The following is a 24,991-nucleotide window of genomic DNA, read 5'->3' on the forward strand; positions in this document are numbered from 1 at the left end:
ATGGTGCCCTGTCCACAACGGAAGGCAACACTGCATGCTCCTGCCGCCGTCCTTGCACGTGTTCCTGTGCCCAAGCCTATTGTTGCAGCCAGAGGATCACTCCATCTCACTTAGGGCCTTCCACTTCTTCCTCTTCTTCTTCCTCTTGTTCCTCTTCTTTGCTGCCCCTCTACTTTAGCAAGCACGATGTCTTTCTCCAGGGAATGGCCCCTCCTGACAATACGTCCAAGTATGTAAGATAAATTTTCGCCATCCTTGCCTCTAAGAAGCACTCTGCCCATACTTCTTCCAGACAGATTGGTTTGTCCTTTAGAAGACCATGGTCTTTTCAATATTCTTCTCCAGCACAAAAATCCAAATGTTGATATATATATATAAAATGGATTATATATACTTCAATATAAAGGAAACAGAAATCCTCACAACTGGATCCATAAGGATCCTGATATTTGGAGAAAAGCCTGAAGTTGTCCAAATGTTCTTTTTTCTTGATCTACAATCAACTCGCATCGAGGCGGTAGTCGGGAAATCCAATGACACTGCACTGGGCGAAACTGCTGCGAAAGACCTCTTCACAGTGTTGAAAAGCAAAGATGTCACTCTGAAGACTAAAGTGCTTCTGCCCCAGCCATGGCATTTTGAGTGGCCTCAGATACATATATGAGAGCTGGCTGTTGGATAAGGAGGACCGGGGAATAAGCAATGCCTTTGCAGGATGGTGGTGGAAAGGGATGTTTAGTTTACAGTACCAAGGACTGCCCGAAGACTGACACAGTCTGCGTTGGAAGTAGAACCAAAGGGCTCCATTGCAGCAAAGGTGGCAAGACATCAACTCAAGCACTTTGGACAGGTGACAAGCAGAGAGAAGTCCCAGAGGAGGATCGCAGTCGGCAGAGTAGGTCAGTGGACATGAGGGAGGCCCTCAGGAGTCGGGTTGACACAGTGACCGCGACAGCGGGCTCAGACACACAAAGGGCGATGAGTGCGAAGCAGAGGAGGGCAATGTTTTCTTCCGTTGGACACGGGGCCACTTTAAGTCACAAGAGAGGCTGGGGTATCAAAAAACACATTGCCACATGGATCATTTCAAAATGTTGCCTCGTCCATGGACACATTATGCGAATTGTTATACCCTCGCATTTTCATATGCACTCGTGGCATCTGTATTTATCATCACTGGCACCCTCCCCACTGTTACAGTTCTCTTGATGCAAGAAGTTTGTGGAGCATTAACAATCCGCCTGGCTTGTTCGCTAGAGAGCGCGGCAAGCAATGCGTGTGTATGAGAGCCTATGTTGGAAAGGCCCAGCTTTGCTAGGAGAGCTCTAACGGCCAAGTCCAGCCCCCAGTTAAATTCTTTCTGACCATTAACCAGCAATGTGACCGTTCTGCCTTCAGACAGTTTGTGTTTGAACGTAGATGACAGCTCCCCTGGCTAGCCCAGAAGGAACCCTGGTGGCACCATGGGTTAAGTGTTGGCCTGTTCACTGAGAGCCTGGAGATTCAAGTAGCCCAGTTGCTCCTTGGGGAAAATGTGAAGCTGCAAATGTAGAATTTTACATTTTCAGAAATCCTATGCAGCAGTTCGACCCAGTCCCGTAGGCCACTTCTACTCTGTCCTGTGGGGTCACTATGAGTCAGAAATGACTTCATGGATGTTTCGATGGTGGCCAGCCTGGGGAGAAGCAGGCTTGCCCTTGGGGAACTAGCCTGAACATATCCTTAATGATATGCAGACGCTCCGTCACCTAACAGTGGGGTATTGGCTGTCATATGGTCATAAATCACACCTTGCCAACAAGGAGCCAGGTGGTCAAAAGGCCCAGAACCTATCCTATCACCTTTCTGAATCTGCAATTTGTGCATGTACCACAAGCCTGATCTTTTCCCAGCTCCCGTGGTCCTACCTTTGACAGGTGAGTTGACTTGCCATTATGCATGATTTTATGACGATGTTCTTTGTTAAGGCTACGGATTCACTCTACACAGTTATGGCCCCCGGCTGTTGGTTTCCCTCACTCAGATCATAAGTCTTTGGCCTTGTCCTGTTTTAGGTTTTATAAAGCCTCCACTTTCTCCCACGCAGGTGCTGGTGGTTTCTCATGTGGGCCCTTGGAGTTAGCAGCCCCATGTGGTACTCACTCCACCACGAGGCTCCCGGTATTTGATGAAAGACGCAGTTAGGTGATGCCCATCACTCTAGGAATAATTTGGAGGTAAGGAGATTTCCTTGCTTATGTAAAATGAAAACCCAGCTACCATAGACATGAGAGTGGTGAGAACAGAAGCTCAATGAAATCTACTCACCATGCATAATGGAAACCTAATTGCCAAACTCCTGTGGTGGTCAGGAGAGAGGGTCGTGAGTGAAAGAGAAAGACACACGCACGCACGCATGCACGCGCGCGCCAGCACACCTCAAAAAGCCCTATCTGTGGACAGTCCGTTTGGCAGCAGCATTTGCCAGTCCACTCTTGTCAACTCTGCCTTTAGACTTCAGCCAGACTTGGCCCTGATGGGCCCAGCCACAAGCGCTCCCCACTGTCCCCCAATACCTAATGCTGTGCAGCCAGCGGGCAGGCCTAACATCAAGTCCTCCTCCACTCTCTCCATTTACATAACTACCCAGTCTATTTGCATTCTTGCACTGGATTTTTGCAGACTGAATGAGTCTGTGCGCCTGCATTTCTATTCCTATTTATAGTAAAACCCCATTTATTACACGTCTAAGACCACGAAAAACTTAAATAAACAGAATTTATAGTGCCATTCAATGGTAATTGATTTTCTTAGTGTTTCTGGGAATACTCCAAGTTCCTAAAGGAACTCTAAATCATCAAAGCAAGATTAACCCATGTTCAATGAAGTTTCCAAGATTTTTTTTCTGACTCTAATATGATTCATTTAACAAATGCTTAAACTAGCTCCTACTATATGCAAAGTAATGTGCTCAACATGCTGGAGAGAATCCAAGTATAATACAAGGTTTGGGACCTTACTGCAATTACAATCCTCTTGTGAAAAGAAAAGTCAGAACATAAATTAAACTAAATAACACAATATTTATCTGCATCTCACACACCAACAAAGGTACTTATCTTTTCTGCTGTAATGTGTCCTGACCAACTGGGCCATTGCGTGGATTAAATTTTCCATAGGGAAAAGCATTATAAATTATCAGTAGAAGCTATGTTCCTGAACAAATACTTAACATTAGAGACAGGAACAAAAACCCCATAAAATATTCAATAACGTGTTCAAAAACTGGCAAAAATTTCCAGAAATTCTGATAACCGCCTTACCTAATTTGGTTATCCCCAAAATGGGACAATCATTATGCAGAAATGACCCAGCGGCATCCAATGTACACACATTGCGAGAACATAAAATTATGAGAAGCTCTAATGTATCATAAATTTTACGTAATGCCATAGCGCCAGCTCTGATCAACAAAAGCATGGCATTAACCATGGTTTTGCTTGACTTGTTGGATTTGAAAGGGTACTTTGGGGATGATTTTGATGGCCCGAGTCTCTTTTAAAAATGAGCTGATATCTTCTTTTTCTCCAGATAAATTTCCCTGCAGAGCGTCCAAGCACGCAGAACTTCCCACCGACCTAAGAGCTGGCTTAAAGGACTGGGGCAGGTACTTAATAAATGTCTGCTCCTGCTAGTTTTAGTGGTGTGAGTGCATCTTTTCTGCTTGAAAACGACTCACCTACTATTTTTCTCCTTCGAGCTCTCCTGCCTCTTGAAGTTTCTTAAAGTGGCAGTTTCTGAACATATAAAACACCTGATAAAAGGAAATAGAGCATCAACCTAGAGGTAGTAAACAGATAGCTAAGAATTTAATTGGGAAATACCACCAGCAATTATCAATTATATAACAGAAAGTTTGGGGGGTTGGTAATTTTATTTTTCTAGAAATATACACAGCAACACTTGCTATTTCAACAATGTTCCCATGCACAAAGCTTCGTGGTATCACATATTAATCATGCAGTGCAACTTTCACCAGTATATGTCTGAGCCCATAAACAGAAATGCACTGCTTTCTAAATGGTAACTCCCCATTCCCTGCTCCTTTGAACCCTTGGTGACGATGAATAAACGTTGGCCCCTGTGTCATACCTCGTCCAGATTCCGCAGAAAAGTGGGATCATGTCATATCTGTGACAGAGTTATTTCATCAACATATTTTTTAAGATCCATCTAAGTTGCAGCACATCTCAAGAATTCATTTCTCAGAGACTCTGGCCTGCCTTGCCTTTTGCATGCACTCCTGGGAGAAAAGCTAGATGGATGTGTGGAGGGAGGTGGTGAAAGTCCCCTGTGGGGGGAACCACTTAGCCAGAGCCAGATAGATGGATCCATCCAGGAAGAGGAGCAGCAACAAAGGCTGCACTGAGTCAGAGGAGAGAGGAGCCTTCAAATGTGCCTGGGCCAAATGTGGCTGCCACAGAAGGGCCATGGAAGGTCTGCGGGAGGAGACTAGAGAGATGAATGCTCAAAAGCTGAGTCCAACAGCGTAGAATGGAAAGCTTTGGATCCCAGTCTAGACAATACGGGTCTAATGAGAAGTTTTGAGCAGGAAAGCAAGTGAGAAAAACAGAATAACATGTAGCATGTAGGGGTCAGAGGAGAGGAGGATGAAGCTGAAGAAATGAAAAAAATATCCCGAAAGAGTTGCAGGTGTTCTTTGAAAGTGTATTAGCATGTGGATGCTATCAGTCCACTGGGCAACAGGAGCAGCACGCACTCCACTCTCTTCATACTCTAGCTTCATACTCTAGCCTTCCAAGTCTGCGACCCTTCAATACAGTTCCTCATGTGGTGGTGACCCCCCAACCATAAAATTATTTTCGTTGCATCTTCATAATTGTAATTTTACTACTGTTATGAATCGTAATGTAAATATCTGATACGCAGGATATGTTTTCATTGTTACAAATTGAACATAACCACAAAACCATCTGTAGTTATATATTGTGAAATATTTATGTGCTTTCCCGTGGTCTTAGGCCACCCCTGGGAAAGGGTCATTCGACCCCCCTTAAAGGGGTCGCGACCCATAGGTTGAGAACGACTGTTCTAGTTCAAGGAAAGTTTGTGTGTGTGTAGTGTATCTGTGTCTGAGTTCATGTTCATATGCAGCTACTCTTGATAAAAATAGCCCCTTTGACTTCTTTGTTGGGCTCTAAGCTTATAATAGGAGTCCTTGGTCATGCAAACAGCGAAGCATTTGATGACTCAAGAGGAAGAGCCGGGCAATCTGCTTCCAGCATGTCACAGCCTTGAAAGCCCGACAGGCCACAGATGGGCTCTGTGCACCCGGGTCACCATGAGTCAGAAGCAACGTGAAATAGATTTGGTGCTTGGGCTTAGGCTTCTTGAAAGACAATCACGTCTGTACTTGGCAACGACCACGCGCCCTCTCCCCCGTAGTTAAGAGGAGACCTTCCATTCAAGCTTATTTTTCTACTTTCTTTCTACTAAAATATCCTAGTTAAATTTCCTTCCACTTGCCCATGCTGCACTCAACTTTCAACTGCCAATATCACAATTTCAGCTCTATTTTGAAGGTATTCATTTTGGCAATGTGTCACACATTTCAATCTTTGGCAGTTCACAGTTAGTCCAAAATTACCTATTTTTCCTTATTGAAATCTTCAGTGGTTATTTTGGCAGCTTTCAAAGAGACACTCAAAATAGCAGAATCTGGGAATCTTTTCCAATCCATCCTTGGCTTCTCGAATACACGGAGATGCTTCTTTCAATCATTGCAGTAAACAGAGACTGACACAGCACCTGGACTGGACAAGCAGGAAGACATTCCCGACTCCTGCGAAAACTCTTTCAGCTGGAGAACTCGAGGCAGAGTTGAGGATGGGTGGTTTGAGGCATGAACACAAGGTGGAGACAGGAGACTGGAAGCTAGAAACTAAAGAAGCTAAAAGATGTGCTGACAAAGGGCAGGGAGTTAAGACTAGGTTCTTTGTTTAAGTGAGAAAGACTTGTGCTTGCATACACTACATATGAACCTCTGATAGTACATTATAGTTAGCTCTACATTCCACCACATCCCTCACCCTTTGATTGTTCTTCTTTCTGTTTTTACTTGTATTCATCCAGTTTCTGTAAATCCGAAAGAATAGATCTGATTGGGATAAGCAGATTCTTCCGGTCTTCGTGGCTTGCGGGAAACATACGCATATCAGTTCTGTTGCGCATGCTCTTGGACTTAGAGAAACTTCTAGAAGAAGAGCAAAATCATATGGAAGATGAATTCAGGTCCACTCAGAAGAAAGGCCTGGCAAACTCCTTCTAGAAAAGGCAGGCGTGGAAACCCTGGGCAGCACTGTCCTACGGGCATGAGTCGGAATCCACACAATGACAACTACTCCTTGAATCCCCCTGCTTTGGTTTGCTTTGCTTTACTTTGCTTTTATCCGGTGGACTAAGCCCCTTGGGCAGTTCCTCTTTTCCACTCCCTTCTTCAAGTCACATCATCTCTAACTTTAAACCTGTGAGATCTGGGAGAGCTTGTCTAGCCCAGCAACAAGGAAGGCTTTCCCACTCTCAGCTGAATTTTTGGCTTCCTCTGTTCTCATCATTTCTCATCCAGGATTTGGTATCACTTTACTTTCTTTCAAATACACGTACGCTGTGTGTGTGTGTGTGTGTGTGTGTGTGTGTGTGTGTGTGTGCCCGTGCACAGGGACGGCCTCCTACCAACTCTCTAGGTTCACTTCTTAAATCTTTCACAATAGAATTACCTTATGCTATTTTGAGCATCCCCTAGCTCTCAGTGCTTAAGGGTAAATGATTACTTTGCTGTTTTGGATGCTATTGGTGTCTAAACACTTACCATACATAGAAGATTACCAACCTTGCTGCCAAATCAGAGGATAATTCTATCCCGGTGTACATTTCCCGCCACACCCTGACATGTGCCAAGACGAAAGTGCTTACCTCCAATTGCACAGACTTGAGTCTCCCTTTATTTAGACTGGAAGGGCCACATGTTTTCACACAGGGAGCTTGAGGGTACGTACGTACAAGCTCTCCGCAGACCAGTAAACCGGGGATAAATCGCTAGGCCCAAGTTTTGAGTTTTGTTGTTGCCATTCTTGTTTTTAATGAACCTTGAAGAGGTTTCTTAAGCCATGGACTTCAAAGCACGCCATGAAATAAGGGTATTAAAGAGAACACAAGCAGCCAGCCTAATCCAAAATCAGAAATTTTTAAATTGCTGGAAAAATACTGAGAAAAAATGAATAGGGTGGGGGTGGTCTATTTCCTTTCTTATGCTGAGTCTGTCAAGCCCCACATGGGCAATCTCTTATCTCTTGCACATCCTTTCTTGTTTTCCCTCCCTCCACAGGAACACTATGAAAATTCCTTAAGGGCTTGGCCAATTCTTGGGTATCACAGTACACCCCACTGGGCCAAGCAGAGTGGATTATGTACAGTAGGCAAGCTGTATATAACCATGGGTTAGATTTCCCCTACGGAACCCAGTACACTGGGAAGAATTACTTTCATGTATCAAAGTGTATTGAGCTCCTTTCATGTAAAATGCTAGAGAAATATCTTTCTGATATTCCAATGCCCTCACTGTTAGTATCAACTTTCCTGTAACTTGCTCAAACAGCCAAATTAGCACTCAGTGTCTAAGCAGAGCTCCAAATCAACAGAGCAGGTTACCTTGTTAATCTTTACTGAGTCTTTTGCACACAGATAATAAGTGCTCATCCTGGTATCCTTTAAGATGATGTTTTACAATAAGAGGACCCCTGTGCAAGCAATGTACTTTTTATTCCACACACTCCCCCCTCCCAGCCCCCTCCCATAGACATGCCTCCAAGGACTACCAGCCTTCTCCCATCACAGGACAGGTTCTCTCCCAATATGTACCTACTATCTTGAGAAAAGCGGTTCCCCTCCGCTTCAGATTGACATAGCCTTTTATCAAATAAGGCTGAGTGGTCACAAGTCCCCAAAGGTTGTTGACAGAGCTGTGCTAACCAGAGGTGTAGAAAAGGGGTTAGGACAAGACTTTATTCCTCTCTGTTATGTACAATGCAATGCTTACATACATTGTCACATGAAAAGGATGACATCCAGGCTATATTTTAATTTGCCAATAAGAGTGAAACTGATTCAACACTGTCTACTGCACGGTTATTCTCTGCAAGGTGCTAAAGAGACAAATATGAGCAAGATGTGCTCCTTGCTTTCATGGAACTTATAATTAGTAAGAGAGACAGTCGTATGTAAATAAGGCGGCGACGTGGCTTTGGGAAGGTGGGAAGCGATGAAAGGCAGAACTCACCAGCTAGACTATGCAAACCCTCAGGGTTGGGACTGGTATCTTCTACTTGTTTTTATCTATTCTGTGCCAGGAACACAGCAGGTGCTCAATAAAGACCCTAGGAAGTTAACCAGGTAGCTTATAAACAAATGCGTCTTACACGTTACATTGGTCTGTCTTACAGGGAGAAGACTGCTCAACTATAAAAAGGCAAGAAAGAGGGGACAAACACGAAAAGATGTGCTGAACCAGGAATATATTATGTCCGGAAGCAATATTCTTAATTCCACTAACTCTGTAATCCAAAGGAAATATCCAACATTCATACACCACCTATCCTTGGAGTCTGTCTCCACCAGGAAATCCCTCCCTGTGAAGTTTGAGTTGTCCTTTCACTAAAGTCAGCTGTAAGCTACTTGGGTAAAATGTCCCTCCCTCCACTGAAAGAGGCGCAGGACTATTAAAATGTGTTGCACCATCGTGTGGAACTGAATAGAGGCTGCACTTACGAAAGAAATGTGGGACTCTGCTTCCCATGTTGCACACAATGAAACGTGCGTCACGTGCTGCCTTTCCAGTGGAAGCATTCCACAGCCCAGAGCTGTGCAGCTTGAGTAAGGCCCTTCAGATCACTGAGAAGAATAGCACATGCCAGAAAAGGAATCAAACCTACCGAAAAATTACTACAATTTGGTCAGAAATACCACTTGGGTAGGCTGCATGTCATCTAGGACGGCAGTAACCATAATAAGGATAGAGCAAAAGAGGACTAGGAAATACACAGGAAATGTGAGTGACAGAAATTGGTTACGTTTAATCTTATTTAAAGGTGATTTTCCCCCCTTCCCCTCCTCCCTGGGGCACCCACGTTCTAGGCTATGCTCATTTCCTGTGCCGCAAGCTGCCCATCAACACTGTCAGCAAAAAGATGTCAAAGGTAAAAGAGATTGGGATGAGGACCACTGAAACAGGAGACAAGCTGGGTGGGGAGATCTGAGCAGGGGCACGAATGGCTGTCAAGTGGAAGCCAGCCAGGGGGGCTACACCCTCCCAAGGAAAGGGCATGAGCAGGCCCCTGATGAACATGCATGTTTTCAAAAGTTATGAGGGGTTCATTTTTTAACATGAAATTGACGGAGACCTTGTCTTACAGGTTTGAAAAGCAAGTATGTTGCTCTGAGACTTCATGGAAGTTTTTGTGGTGGTTATATTAAGAGCTCATTCCAAAGGTTGAGAGGCTAAATAAATGTCTCCCCATTTGCACAAACTGACGAATCATCATTAAAAGGAAATTCAGCAATCAATAGGCAGGCAACCCCCCCAAACAAAACAAAACAACCTGTTCACTATGAGTCAGAATTGACCCAATGGCAGTAAGTTTGCTTTGGGCTCTTTCCTTTGTGGTTGCCACTGAGTTAATGTCCACTCACAGCAATTCCGCAGGCCCTGGTACAAGGGCCAGTGGGGTTTCCCCGCCTGCTGTAAATCCTTATGGAAGCAGTCTGCTACATCCTACTCCCGTTGTCTACAGGCCAGAGGAGAAATGCCTGGTGAATTCCCAAGGCAGGACACCTCCATAGAAGCAGACGGCCCACTTGTCTGCTGGGGAACAGCTGGTGGGCTCGATTTGGTTGAGAGGCTGAATGTTGAGCCACTGGGCTCCCAGGAGGCAGGTCGGTCATCTCATGAGAAGGACCTCAGGCTCTGTAACGTAAAGGGTCAGCAACGAAGGAGACGGGCTGACACAGGGGCCACAACAATGGGTTCAAACATAGGAATGCCGGTGAGGACGCAAGCATGGCCAAGCAGGGCATAGTCAGAATTGCTGAGTCAGAATTGACTGCACAGCACCTAACAACCAAGAGTGGAATGGGTAATAGCCTGAGCTCCAGATAGAGCCAATATGGTATCCACCAGCTATGCCTGGCAATTGACCATTTTAAATATGGTGAGTCTAGATTGACACATGCTCCTAAGTGTAAAAGACATACCAAATTCTGAAGCAGCACAAAAAACGATAAGGTCCCATTCATGACAGCCTCCAATGGGTCACATGATGAGATAGTAATATTTTAGCCCTATCTGCTTAAGTAAAATAGGAGAATGAAATTCATTTCAGTGATTCTGTGGACTTTTTTTCTTAATCGGACTGGTGTGCAATGGAAGAGTGCACATGTGGATCTCCTGATGTTGCTATTCATATTGCACAGATCTACTTAGAACCTGACGTCTGGCAGCAGATCTTGGCTGGAGCAAGACACCGGCAGTCTCTACTTCTGTAGGTGACAATAATACAACCATGAGCTTGTTGGCAAGGTTTCATAAGCTAATTCGGGTAGAATAGCGTCTCGTTAGCTGCTGTCTATCACTTCTGATGCAGGGTGACCCATGGGTTCCACAGCAGAACTGGCCCATAAGGGGCTCAATAGAGTAGCTACCTAGACCCTGCTTCTGAAGCGCCTCTGGGTGGACTCCAACCTCCGCTCTCTTAGCTAACAGCAGATCCGAGTAACCAGTCATGGGCTCCAGGTCAGCACCTAGCACACACACTCAGTTAACCTCAGCTACTCAAGTCCACTGCACGTAACTTGTCTGCAGTGTGCCTTGACATAGGATTGTTCCTCCTTTCTTAGAACATCCCAATGTTGGGGAACCCCTATTTCTGTTACACACCTAGATACCTCTGGATGTGAAGAAGTTCAGTCCTAGAATACATACACGCCTTATCTTCACACTGTAGAGTCTTCTTAGAGTCTGCCAAAGGCCCAAAAAGAACGTGGGCATCCTCCAGTACTGTACTTATTATCTCTTTAAAAAGTCATTTATTGGGGCTCTTACAGCTTGTGTCACAATCCATGCATCCATCCATCCATCCATCCATCCATCCATCCATCCATCGTGTCAAGCACATTTGTATATATATTGCCGTTATCATTTCCAAAACATTTTCTTTCTACTTGAGTTCTTGGTATCTTCAGCTATTTTCCCCCTCCCTCCCTCCCTCCCTTCCTCATGAATCCTTGATAATTTATAAATTATTATTTTGTTCATGTCGTTCCCCAAGCGCTTTCTCCCTTCACCCACTTTTCTGCTGTTTGTGCCCCCGGGAGGAGGGTTATAAGTCAGTCATTGTGATTTCCTCTTTCTCCCCACACCTTCCCCCTACCCTCCTGGTATCACTACTCTCATTGTTAATCCTGAGGGGGGTATCTGTCCTGGGTTCTGTGTGTTGAGAGCTCTTCTCTGTACTAATGGACACGTTCTAGTCTACCTGCATGTGTAAAGTAGAATTGGGGTCATGGTGGTGGCAGGGCAGGAAGCATTAAAGAACTGGAGGAAAGTTGTGTTTTGCCGGTGCTATACTCCACCCCAGTACAGCATTTCTAGAGAAAAGAAGAGGCAGTGGTATTGAAAATCTAGGCATTGTATACTCCCAAGGAAGTTTGAGTCAAGAGATCTCATGCTGAGTCAGCAAAAACAGTTTTAAAACAAATCTTCAGAAACATGATTTCTAACCCATACTTAAGTAGAGGACAGCTCCTCCCTTAGAAAAGTTGTCCCCTCTGACCAAGGATACATTTGTGTTGGGATTTGCAGGGAGTAAAGAGGGCAGAGAAGGGTACCCACCCACCTGACCAGAGATCTCGGCCGAATCGTAGGCATCACCTGCACCAGAAGACTGCTACCCCCATTACCCTCCTCTGTATGCTAATTTCAAAGTCCAGCAGTTTGCATAGTTAGCAGAACAGGTCTTACTTACAAGCCATTAATAAAGGGAATCGGACGTGGCTTTCCAAAGTCAGTCTGAATTTTCTGAGTCATCCAATGATTTATCAGGGACCGAACACTTTGATCTGTGAATGTCTCAAATGCTTTCCAATGTTAAGGTGCCATACTCTTCAGGCATGAAGTTTGAGTCTAATAAGAATACCATTCCCCCTTATTTTGTAACGGCACGCCTACCTCCAGTACGAGTGATTCAGCAATTCTCTTCCTGTCAGTCATCTGTGTGGTCCCGGAGGCCCTGGCAGCAGGTTAGCGTGTGCTCCTGCATCCTGGAGAAATTCCAGCCGAGAGTAAGGCTAAACTTGCTGACCAAAAACTTCAGAGCATAGGGGCAGTCTAACGCATGAGAAGCAAAATGACGTTTGCAGGCCCAGAGCATGGACGCAGATGCAGGCTCTGTGGTTTAACTGCTGCATTAGGGACCAGAGGTCCTTCAGCCTCTACTGTCCAGTCTGACAAAATGGAACTCAATAATAGTCCCATGCTGAAACACGATTTGGAAGATTAGACATATTGATTCTAGTGGACCTACTGCAGTAAGCAGCGCATCTTCTATCAAAAAAAACAACAAACAAACAACCCAGACTCATTGTCATGGAGTCAATTCTGCCTCACAGCAAGCTGACAGGGCAAGATCGAATGGCTCCAAGGGTTTCCAAGACTGTGACTTGATGAGAGAAGACAGTCTCATCTTTCTCCCACAGAGCGGCTGGTGGTTTTGAACTGCTATTAGCAAAGCAGCCCAATGTGTAACCACGGTGCCACCTGGGCTTCTGCAGCGTATCATATGCTCTCAGAAAACAAACTCGCTGCCATCAGGTCAATGGCAACTCAATGTGAGTTTATAGGACAGGCAGGGTAGAACTGCCCCTGTGAGTCTATGAGGCTGCAACTGTTACGAGATTAGAAAGCCCTGTGTTTCTCCTGAAGCATACGCTACATAATCAGTTATTAGTGGTCATAACTACGACCTAGGAGCCTAGTGGTGGAGTGGGTTACCAGTTAGGCTGCTAACCAGAACCTTGGTGGTTGAAGGTTGCCTATTCGAAACCACGAGCCATTTTTCAGGAAAATGATAAGGCTTTCTGTTCCAATAAAGATGTATAGCCTCAGAAATCCAAAGGGCAGGTCTACTGTGTCTCATGGGGTCACTGTAAGTGTGGATCATAATAAATTTTGGGTAGCCTTGAGAAGAATGAGAATTCCAGAAGAATTCATTGTGCCAATGAGGAACCTGTACATGGATCGAGAGGCAGTTGTACGAACAGAACTGCATGGTTTAAAATCACGAAAGGTGTGTGTGAGGGTTGAAACCTCTCAACATACCTCTTATGTTAGACAGGGTTCTCTAGAGAAACAAAGCCAGAATGCTAATAATTTTATATATATTTATACAGATAAATAGCATAAGAAATAAACAGTTAATTAAATTATAAAGCAGTACAAATGGCTCCCGTGAGGCAGTTGTGAGACACTGGCAGTCCTTCAAGTCTTGAGGGCCGCTGGGTAGTCCTCTGTAGAGCAATTCAGGCTATCCGGGCACAGGCAGCAAACAGCAAGGCAGGTCACCAACAGTCAGCCAGTTGACAGGGTCTGACAGTTCCCAGTGCAAGAGATGTAAATTCCAATAGTGTGGCGAAGCAGGTGTTGAAGAAACCTCAAATTACAGTGACACAGTCCACGGGTTAAGTGTCCCACAGGTAGTGTAGCTTGCAAATCAAAGCACAGAACAAGCAAGGCAGCTGCACACTGGTCTGATGGTCAAAGAGCAAGAGACAAGAAAGGTGAGGCTCGTTGAGCCATTTATCTCTCTGCCCTTCAATTAATCCCACATGTGCTTATCGGACAGGTTGGCACAATAAACTAACTACCTTACCTCTTAAGTCTGCACACTGAGCAAAAATAATCAGAGAAGCTGGGTTATATGAAGAATGTGACATCAGGTTTAGAGGAAGGCTTATTAAAAACATTAGATATGCAGATGACACAACCTTGGTTGCTGAAAGTGAGGACTTGAGACAAGTTCTGATGAAGATCAAGGATGGCAGCTTTCAGTATGGATTATAACTCAGTGTAGACAAAACCAAAATCCTCACAACTGGACCCATAAATAACATCATGATAAACAGAGAAAAGATGGATGCTGTCAAGGATTTCTATCTTGTTTGAATCTATAACCAATACTCCTGGAACCAACAGTCAAGAGAGCAAACAGCATATTGCATTGGGTAAACATCTGTAGAATGTTGAAAATAAGGATGTTCCTTTGAGGACAAAGGTGCACCTGACCCAAGACACGGTGTGCTCAATGGCCTATATGCGTGTGGCAGTGGACAATTTCTAAGGAAGATCCACCATGAATCAATGTGTTTGTGTCATGGCACTGGGGAAGAGCCCTGAACGCACCGTGGGCTACCAGGAGAAAAAAAGACTTCCTCTCACATGTTTTGTACATTTTATCATGAGAGACCAGTCCCTGGAAAAGGACCTCACACTAGGTAAATGAGGGGGGCAATGAAAAGGAGGTCGGGCCTACACAAGGTGGATTGACACACCGTAGCCACCAGTGTGAAGATAACGCAGGATGGGGCAGTGTCTCTCTCTCTCTCTCTCTCTGGTGCACAGGTTGCTGAGAGTCAAAACCACATGCTGGCATCCAGAAAGCACGGTAAGAAGTTGGAGTTCGTGTGACAGCAGTGCTTTGGGTTCTGTCGTTGGCTGTTGTTCTTATGGCTACCTGGGTAGTGCTCAGCATTCCCTTTCAAAAAAAGCACAAGACACACACCAAAAACTCAGGAACACCAAGTCTATGCGACTCCCAGAAACCTTATATAGAGCTTGCAAGGCTGTACACCGTTAAGAGAACAAGCCGTCTGGTCTTGCTCCCTGGGAAAGGCTGACGGTTGGACCTGCAGTGCTAGTGGTGAGGGGTCCACCAGCGAACCCACAGCACCACCAGGGCGCCACGGGACGTAAGAACGTCCATGCTGAGTTTAGCGGATGTTGGACCTAGGAGGCTCCTTTTGTCACTCCAGAAAGAATCGAAATGTAAGTTTTACTCTGCAGGGAGGGACCTTCGCAGCAATATACGTGCTCAGTTATAGCTAGAAACAATCCAGAAAAAAGGCACAAACGAATTTTCCTCAAAAAGTATGCCAAGTTAGCGACATTCTTGCCTTTAGTTAATCCCGTTCCTAGAGCAGTTCAGTCCAAGTGAAATGAAGCCCCCTTGACAATGCTTAGTCACAAAAGTGAATGGAAGTCGACAGGAAGTAAATTGGTCTAACTCTGACCACTGCAAGTGCAGACAGAAAAAAATCATTTTTTTCTCCAAAAGCAAAACACCTGTTGACCAGCCCGCTTTTAAATGGTCTGAGGACTGAGGACATGACTTGGATTGGAAACATATCTTTGCACCCTGCACTGAGAGAGTGACTTCGGAGTCTTATTTGATGCTTTCTAGGAAAGTATATGAAGACAATAGAGAGGCTTTTCACGGATTCAGAGCCCAATTGAAAAGGGCCTAAGTCCTTTGGGTTCTTTGGTAATTTATTTATTTATTTATTTATTTTTTAGCATAGTCTCATCTATTTTATTTCACATATGCTCGCATAACAATTTCAAAGTGTTTTCAGTAGATACAAATGTGAGATAGAAGAAATCCAAATAGAAGTTTAAACAAATTTGAAGTTCAACTACTGGGCAAGGCAAATTTACATTTATTCTTTTTGAAAGAAAAAAAGGCATATGGACAGCGTTGCTGATCTTGCATCTGTTTTGATTGTGAGTAACCCCAAGGGGCAAGATTCAAATACTCGCCAACTTGGAAAATATAATCCATCCCATTGAATTGTACATGTTGAATTGGTGTTTTGCTGTATAAATGTTCACAACAGTATGTATTGACCAGCAGAGCCCAGTGGCTACCCATCAGAACAGACTCCAGCAATAGCCCTGGAGAAGCTCTCAAGGGGCCCTAATTGTGCCAGATGGAGGAGCCTCTTAATGGCACCATCAAAAGGTGACCTAAGGGTCATTGGGGGAGTGTCCTGTAGGGATGGGGTGACAGTGGCCTCTTCAGAGACCTTCAAGCAGCATCTGGGTACTTACTAATACCGAAGTGTTTTAATATTTTTACCACCAGTAAGGGTTGCATTAGGACATGTTGCCCAAATTGCCCTGAATGTGTCTAACGTAAGCACAAAAGACAGAAATCAATGGAGGAGAACACACACACACACACACACACAGACTCTATAAGGACAGATTACTGCAAGCCTGGGTCTTATTAAAATTAAGATACTTTTATGTATGGGCCTACACAGAGTGTTTTTCATAATAATCACCTGCAATAATGCAAAATTAAAATATGTGTCACTAAAAAACTGCATTCGAAGACCAAGCCAATGGTGCCTAACTGCCACAAAGTTTAGAGCTTTCCTCCACAATGTGATTCTTCGAGAAGTAATGAGCTGTTCACTAGCATAACACCAGGGCACAAATCAGCAGCCAACCTGCAGGCATGCTTGTGGAACCAGCAATGAGCTTCTCTGGAGTCAAGGCATTGAAGAATTGTCTGAGCATTAGTTACTGTGGATTCTGTTTTTAGCTACAGCATATCTAATTACAAGTGGCTCATTATTAAAATATGCCTAGAGAGGCAAAATCAAAAGCAAGTATCATATCCCTTGCTGCAAAATGCCCACGTTTAGCAATAATCATCTTTTGTTCCATCCAGAAAATATTTCTGCGGTCTTATCTAAGTCAACATCCACCATTTCTGATATGAAGACCGCTGCTTTTAACTCTAAAACATTCTTGCTGCCCATACAACAGCTACCACAGCACCTTTGCAAAACTACATGATGTTCAAAAGTTAAAATTAATTTAGTGATTTTTAAATACACGACAGCTTATTTATTAAAAAACAAGAACCACTCTCATGTAGATTCTGACATGCAGCAACCCAAAGAGTGTCAAAGGCAAACTGTGCTCCCCGGGGTGGGGGGGTGGGGTGGGGTGGAATGGCTATGATCTCTCAGAAGTCCACCAACCAGGTCTTTCTTCCAAGATGACACTAGGTAGGTTCATGCTGTAACCCTTTCGATGAGCAGACAAGAGCTTAACCATTGACAACCATATGTGTACATTTAAAAGATGCAAGCTTCAAATATATGTAACAGACACATTCATTGTTCCGCTTACAAACCAAGCTTAGGTGTAATGCCCACCCTTGACTAACCCTGAGTCCCCATCAGCTGTGAAGCAGTACAGCTGATGTAGTTAACATCAGAAGTTGACCAAAGAAGGATGCAGAGAATTTGACTGCTACTAATATCCCCCTTTTCTGTTCAAATGAGGTGCTCAATGTAGCAGCTATAGCATACTCATGATAAATCATAGGTTGATTCTAACCAAAAAACCACGAAGTATCCATATCTATTTTAACTGGCCACTTCCAGGCACCTAAACTCAGAATGAAATTGGATTCCAATGACTGTGGTCCAGTCAGGATGACAGGAAAGTGGTCAAGGAACATCTAGTCCTTTTTGGCTTGGTTTAAGCAATAGTCACAATTAGTTCTAAATAAAAAAACATCAAAATCCTAGTTAAAAAAACAAACAAAATAATCCCAATTAATGAAGAGGTTTTAAAGGAAGAATAAAATGTTTATAATCTTGGAGCCAGGGCTGCTAGTGATTCCTAATCTCTCAGAATCCTGATCCCATCAAATTCACAATAGTAAACATCTAGAGTTTAAAGTGGAATTTTAAAATCCCTCTATTTTTTTAGGTTTAATGTGCTCATTATCACTTGAATATTAAGCCTGTTAACAGCTCTAAATCAAGAACCTGCATTAAATTTAGAACATTGGCTGGTATTAGAAGCAACTGCAGCTGCTTCTTTGATAGTTACATACTGGGAGAAATATCTTCTTTTAAAAACAAAACAAAATGTGCACGCAATTCACATTCTGAAATCCAAACACATGTCGAAGTAGCTCATACAAGTAGCTTGTGATACTGTAATACTCATTCAAAGAGACTTCCTTTAATCTTCTTCCTCTTCTACTGAACCTTTGTGGTTAAGGTGCTGGCTTTTTTTCCCCAGCAAGAAATGTTGTCATGTGCTGTGTATTGGTCATGCATGTAAAACATGGTACCATGTGATATTTTGACTACTAACCAGTAGGACCAATAAACTCTTCTTCATCATTCTACTCAATCTTTTGAGATTTGAACAAGCTACCCTTCATAATGGTATGCAGAGCCACAAAATTGCATTATGGGCAAGGTTTTGTTTTGTGTTTGCTGTTGTTGCTTTATTTTGTTTTTGTTTTTCATTGAAAAAATTATATTACTCCAATTCAAATTGTGAAGTATAATTAAAATGAGTTCACAGGCCTTAGAATTCCCCCTTTCCCCTTTTAGACACAATCTTGAGGGTCTCCAAGACTGTAAATCTTTACAGAAACAGAAAGCCTCATCTTTCTCCTGCAGAGTGGCTGGTGGACTTGAACCATGAACCTTGCAGTTAACAATCTAACTGGAAACCTGCTATGCCCCATCCGGGCTCCTAACATGCCACCAGCTGGTCTTTGGTAACCATTTTTTATGATAAATATTTCAGCAGTTCTGTTTTTAAATTTAATTTCTTGAATACTTTCTTTTAAAAGGCAAAGTCCGCAGAAACCAGGAAGTTACCTTCAGTTGTCAATTTAGTAATATCAATTGCTCAAGCAGAGGAGTCTGTTTATACTTTTTCATGATGATCAGCAATTCTTGTCTACTGAATAGTGTCCTATTTTCTCAGTTCTTCGTGGTCTTAACAAGCAACAACTTCAACTAAAAACAATTAAGAGTAGGTTGAAAAACACTAAGTATCTTTCCCAACTATTGATTTACAAAGTGAATCCACTGTATTATGGACTTTCACTATCATAGCTCACCACCAGCCTGGGCCACTCATCTGAGTACTTATCCCATATCGCTGCTGCATGTCCCCAGAACCCTGTTTTTCTGTAAGAGCTGTTGGGGCTCAGGTGCAAGGTTATCCCACAGTTTTAAAGTCAGCATGTCCTACATAGATCCTTTGGAAGTGGCTGCGTACCTTGTTATGGGGTCAGGAGAATTATCTTCATAAGGGTATTTCCCTTAAATTGGCTGGAATTGTTTCTGATGGTGAACTGCCGGCAGTGAGGTGGCGAGGATAGAATGTACAGGAATAGGAAGAAGGTAACTCGGGGCCACAGAAAACAGAACTAGTCACACTAAGTTTTAAAAGAAGCCTCCTGCTGTTCATGGCATCATGATTTAGAAGCAGCAGTGCACCAAAATGAAGCTTTAAGACAGGCACTTTGTAGCACTTCACCCACAAAGACAGGAGCCTCTCACTCGCCCATGAATATACTTCTTGGTTTGATTGGTGGCTTTCAGAAAGCCATAACCAAAAGCCTTAGTACAGCGAAAAAAAACAAAGCAACGCTTCTTCCCAGGCGATCGCCACCTCCCAGTTAACCCCACAAAATCAGACTGCCCTGGTGTTGTTGAAGAGAAGGGGGTATCACGGAGACATCCAAAGACCGCCTGTCAGAAGGAAACTCCAGATGGACGCTTGTGAGCACGCGGGAGCGTGCACACACACACACACACACACACAGCCCGATTGGCATGGGCTCCGCTTGCACTTCCATGGTATCAGAGCTCCCAAAAGCGGACTGGTGAGAAACCCTAGGTGGGCAGGCTCCTTGGGCCAGGGGGTCCTTCCAGGGACACATACATAAAGGTGTAAGCGACCAGGAAAAGGCTCTCAAGAACCCTGCGCCCTCGCGAGGTCCCTTACCCAGCTGAACTCAACCTTGCGTGATCGGAACTGAATCTCAATCAGCTCGTAGCGACGTTGCAAGTAAACACCAGAAAATAAGGGGGGAAAATACGCGAGGCTACATCGCATGTCCTAACACACCCCCTCCCCGTATTTGAAAATCTTGCACACACAGAAAGAAAAAGAGCGCGCGCTAAACACTTCCTCCCCTACTCGCATACAGACAGACATCAAGTTTTTCAACTTCAACGTCAAAGAAAGCAGGTTCATTCACATACTCAACAACTTTAAAACTTTGGGAGGGGTGGGGCTGCAGTAAAGGAAAGGCGACAGGTGCAGATGAGTTGTGCTTACAAAATCCGAGTTTCCTACACCGCGCCCTTCCCTAAAACCTCCCACCCCTGCTGTCTCAGAGCAAACCGCGGGAAGTCAGCAGAGACTGCTGAGCCGCCCCTCCCTGGCGCGCCCCCGTTCTCCAAAGTGACAGTGGAAGTGGAGGTGTTAACTGTTGCTGCAGCCTCCGCGGACACACAGGAGGAAGCTGCAAAAAACTTCTTGGTGGCTCAGCTGTCCTCCGGGGCCACTGGCCGGCCACGCGCAGATCCGTGGTCGCAGCTCTCCCAAGAGACCCCAGAGTTAACCCGTCTGCCAAGCTGGCGGAACTCCCCCAGCTGCGCTCTCGGGTGCCTGGCCTCCCTGCTTTGTCGGTGCTTCCAGAGCCAGTAGGAACCAGAGGGTCCACAGCTCCTGCCGCCCCAAACCACAGCACGGTCCCAGTGCCGGAGGCTGGGGTCCAGGTCGCTGCGTGGGTGTCCCCGCCCGCACGACCGCGGAGCCTCCTTTCGCTGCGCCCCTGCAGTCAGCCCTTCTCCAAGCCCCAAACCGGGAGAACCCTAGACTCTCCGCCGCTAAGTTCCCACCCCTGGGCGGGACCCGGGCTGGGGAGACTGCCTGGGGGGGGGTGGGGGCAGGGGGGCGTGGAGAGCAAAGTCCGAGCCGCAGGCGTGCCCCTGGGTCCCCAGTCCCCGCCTGCTGGCCAGCTCGCTGGCCGCCCGCGACCCTGGCACCATCCGCTGTCTGCGCGCCGCGCGCCCGCCCGCACTCACCCTGCTCGCCCGAGCAGCCGCCGCAGCCCCTGGGAACCGCTGCGCTCCGAGCTTCCCCAGCGCACGAAAGACGGTTGCGTGTGTTAGGAGACCACCCATTCCAGCGACTGGCAACCCAGCGGCGACTCCGGCTTCTCAGCACTGGAGGAGGAGGAGGAGGGAGAGGAGGAGGAGGAGGAGGAGGAAGGAACGGCGCAGTCGGACGCCATCTGCTGTACACCTCTGAGCAGCCATTGGCTGCCTGGTGCGTCCCTGGGAGCCGCGGGGCGCTGGGCCGCGGGGAGCCACCTCGCGCCTTTCCTCCCCCAGCAGCTGCTCCTCGCGTCCCCTCCCCTCCCAGCGCTCGCCCTCCCCTCCCCTTCCCCCCGCCCTCCGCCTCCCCCCCCACCCCCCCGCGCGCCACCCGCAGAGCCGCGCCACTCCGCTCCACCTGCTCCCTGGGGGCGACAGCCGGGAGCTCCTGGCGCCCCGTGACCCCTCTGCGCCCCGCGATTGTTTTCAGCAACTTTGGAGCTCTGGGGGTGCGGGCGCGTGTGGAGTGCAGGGACTCCCTATAGCTGGGCTGAGCCCCAGGTACAGTACCCGAGCCGCTTAGCAACGCGAGGTGGGCAGAGTGCTTTGCGCCGCTGGAGGTCCATGAAGTGATGGAAGAGAAAGAGGAGAAGATGGGGGTGCTCCACGCCCCGAGAACACACACACACACACACACACACACGTTCACTCACTCCCTCCCTCCCTCATTCACTCACTCACAGACACTCACTCACAAGCTCAGAATCATTCTGCAAGGTCTGGATGCCCAACGTTCTTTTGCAGTTCCAGGGCATAAGAGGGCTTCAGTGTTACCCGGAAAAAGACAAAGAAGATCCTAGAAGGATTAGTGGGAAAGGGGAAAGTGGCGAAATCGACCCTATGACCTAGGTCCAAGGCTGCCTGGAGGGTCGCCCCTTTTGAGGGTCTCCCTGAGGCTGTCCCCCGACCCTGGGAAATCCCTCTAGTTGAGAGGGTTTGCAATCCTCCGAGCCAAAGGCGTCCAGGGTGGGCTGCAGAGCGATGGCGTGGGAGTTCTCCCAGGTGAGGCCAGAGTGCCTGGAGCTCCAGAAAACGAGGTGGCCCTCCAGCTCCCTGGGTCATTTGCTTACTCTCTGACACTTGCTCCCAAGCCTTTGGAACACCTTTGATCTATGGAACTTTTTAGGCGCTTCCAGAGAGATGAAGTTGCTTCAAAGGGATGAAGCTTGGGAAAGCATGAGAGCTATCTACTGCCAAGTACAGAATAATTTCCCTGTCATTTCTCTAAGTGTGTTAAACCAGCAGCAGCAGGGATTGGATGCTTGGCTCCCCACGGGTGTTTAAAAGATAAAACTTGATGTCACAACAGGAATTAAAGTGATAAATAGAACAACTAGGACCTGTCACTGGGGGGGCGGGGGGGCGGGGGTGGGGAGAATGTAAATGCCATTGAGCAGGGAAACTGGGAAAGGTCTCTGAGGGCTTCTGAATTCTGAGAACCAGACAGTGAACCCAACTTACTTACTAGTTTAATCAGCAATGACTCTTCCCCCAGTGAGCCCTTTGGGTGATGTCCTTTGTGATGTCACTATGGTAACAAATCAGCAGTCCTTCAGATCCCAGCATAGTTTCCCCAATCCAGGACCCTGATTTATTACTCCCCTGAGGTCAGATGCCAAGCCTGTGAGCCTGGGAGGGAGAAATGGTTCCATTATGCTTTATTGTAATCTCAACAGATGGGGATCAATAGCCAATGAAGCTCATTTAAGTAACTTCAGGAACAAGAGCCAAAGAAAAATATCGGTTTTCCTGAACGACGGCATCCAGGCTTCCTAGTCTGCATCAGTCTTCCCAGAATGAACACTGCATTCTCAGGATCCACCCCATGCGCACACATCTATGATAGAAGAATTTTGAGTGTTGCGATCTTTCTGGAAGGAGGCCACTAAAGACGAATTCAGATTCTATCCTATGTGAGCATCTTGGAAGTCATTCCACCCTTCTCTTGCTTCACAAAAAGTAGTGATATACTTGTTTTTGTCTAGGCTGGCAATTTGGTTGCTTCATGGATTCTAATTTAGTATGTTAGCCCGTTCTTATTAAGCCCTCCCTCTAAAGCAATGATCATGTATGATACTCCTTATAAGAATTCTTAATACTTCACTCCCTTCTCTGTTGTATTAATTTGTATTTGTTTCTTATTTAAAAAAAATAAGAGATAGTAACTCACTCACTGCTCTCCAATCGATTCCAACACATAGAGACCCTATAGGACAGGGTAGAACTGCCCCTGTGGGTTTCCAAGACTGTAACTCTTTTTCTGGAAGGAGAAAGTCTTGTCTTTCTCTCTAGGAGAAGCTGGTGATTTCGAACTTCTGACTTGGTGGTCAGCAGCCCAAAGCGTAACCACTAAGCAGAAAGCTACATGCAAGTATGTCCTCCTGTGCACCGGGCTTACATACATATGTAGGAAATCAAAATTATTTCTAAAAGAGAAAAAACCCTGTGATTGCTAACCATCTCTTTGTTTTGTTAGCTGACTGGCTCCTTTAATCTACAGAACAGTCACTTTTCATGAAGAAATTAAGTCAATAACTAATATTTCAGTTTAGTATCATAGTGTATAAAATAGCTGATTCTCATCAGGCATCATGCAATTGTAAGCAACTGTGATAGAAACAAAATGCAGATGCAAGATTCATTTTTACTCTTTCCATTTTTAGCTCCAACTCCCAGTATGCCTTTTAAATACATATTTTGATATGTATAAGTTTTTCTTTTAAATAGTCAGCTTTGGTCCTTAACAGATCAACTCTTCTTAAAAAGTATATAGAAGGGGGTAGAAATATTAAAAGGACAAGTTAGATGGGAAAAAGAAATTGGACCAAGAAGACTAAAAAGGAAAAGGCAAGATATTTTTTTTCTAAAATAAGTGACCAAAAATGGATTTGGAAGAAAGTAACTTTGGAGAATAAGTGGCACGGTTATGAATGAGGAACAAATTCATGATCCAGGTGTAGAGAATAAATTGGGGATTAGACATTCCCACAATCCCCTTCCCCACACTAGCAGATGTCAAAGGCCCCAAGGACCACAGGGCATTTCAGTTGAGTGCAAAACAAAACATTAGAACAAAGGAAAAGACGGGCTGGAAAGAAAGCCTGTTGGGAGTTCATCTCTGAAGGGAACCTAGGGGAAGAAGAAAACAGAGAGGAAAGTCTCCCTCCTCCACGCACTGGTGGAGTTCAGGTTTTCATTTCTGTTGTTGTGTGTGTGCCTGCCATTGCCCCTTCTAAACACACCACTCCCTGCACAATCTAACCTGGGAAAGTGCGGCAGAAACCAAATAAACACGCACTGGATATAAACAAGCCCTGTAGATAACACAGGCCCCATTTGTTCAGGGGTGAGAAAAGCAAACAGGAGCTTGCCACCAAGGAAGTCACTGCCCAGGGTGACAATGGCACATGCGTTGAACTGGTGGATTTAGTGTAATATTCAATCCCTTTGGAGGAAAGAACAGGAGAGAGGAAAAAGGAGAAAAGGGATCATAAATACCTCATTTACAGAATTCAGTCAGGCCAGTTCCAGATTGGATGCGCTCCTAAGGCAAATCCAAACAATTGGTTGTTGTTTTTTCCTGCCAAAAACAGAGCATTTAATCCTAGCATATAAATGTAAATTTTGGGCTAGGTCCAGTAACTTGAAATCGATGTGTGACCAACTTAAAATACAAGATAAAGCTAATGTCTTAAAAAGCAGCGCACTGAAATTCCACTGACGTCTTTCTCCAGGGGAGCTGCGGGTGGTTTCGAACTGCCGGCTGTTGGGTAACCACCATACCACCAAGGCTCCTTCTTAGACTCAGTGATAAAGTGAATTGAGTCCTTGCCCTCAAAGTTTGCAGTCTAATGGGAGAGACTGACAACAAACAAATGCTCAAATAATT

General features: G+C 45.4%; 1 protein-coding gene across 2 annotated transcripts in view; it reads right to left on the reverse strand.

The window, feature by feature from the left end:
• Positions 1–21,264, reverse strand: part of THSD7B (thrombospondin type 1 domain containing 7B) — a 1,078,590-nt gene extending 1,057,326 nt beyond the window's left edge. For both annotated transcript variants that reach the window (XM_075530023.1, XM_075530024.1), the window contains exon 1: positions 21,031–21,264. The gene's annotated coding sequence lies outside the window, so the exon portion shown is untranslated. The remainder of the gene's footprint in view (positions 1–21,030) is intronic.
• Between the last annotated feature and the right edge of the window lie 3,727 nt (positions 21,265–24,991).

Source organism: Tenrec ecaudatus, chromosome 13 (genome assembly GCF_050624435.1).
Source record: "Tenrec ecaudatus isolate mTenEca1 chromosome 13, mTenEca1.hap1, whole genome shotgun sequence".
Taxonomy (NCBI): domain Eukaryota; kingdom Metazoa; phylum Chordata; class Mammalia; order Afrosoricida; family Tenrecidae; genus Tenrec; species Tenrec ecaudatus.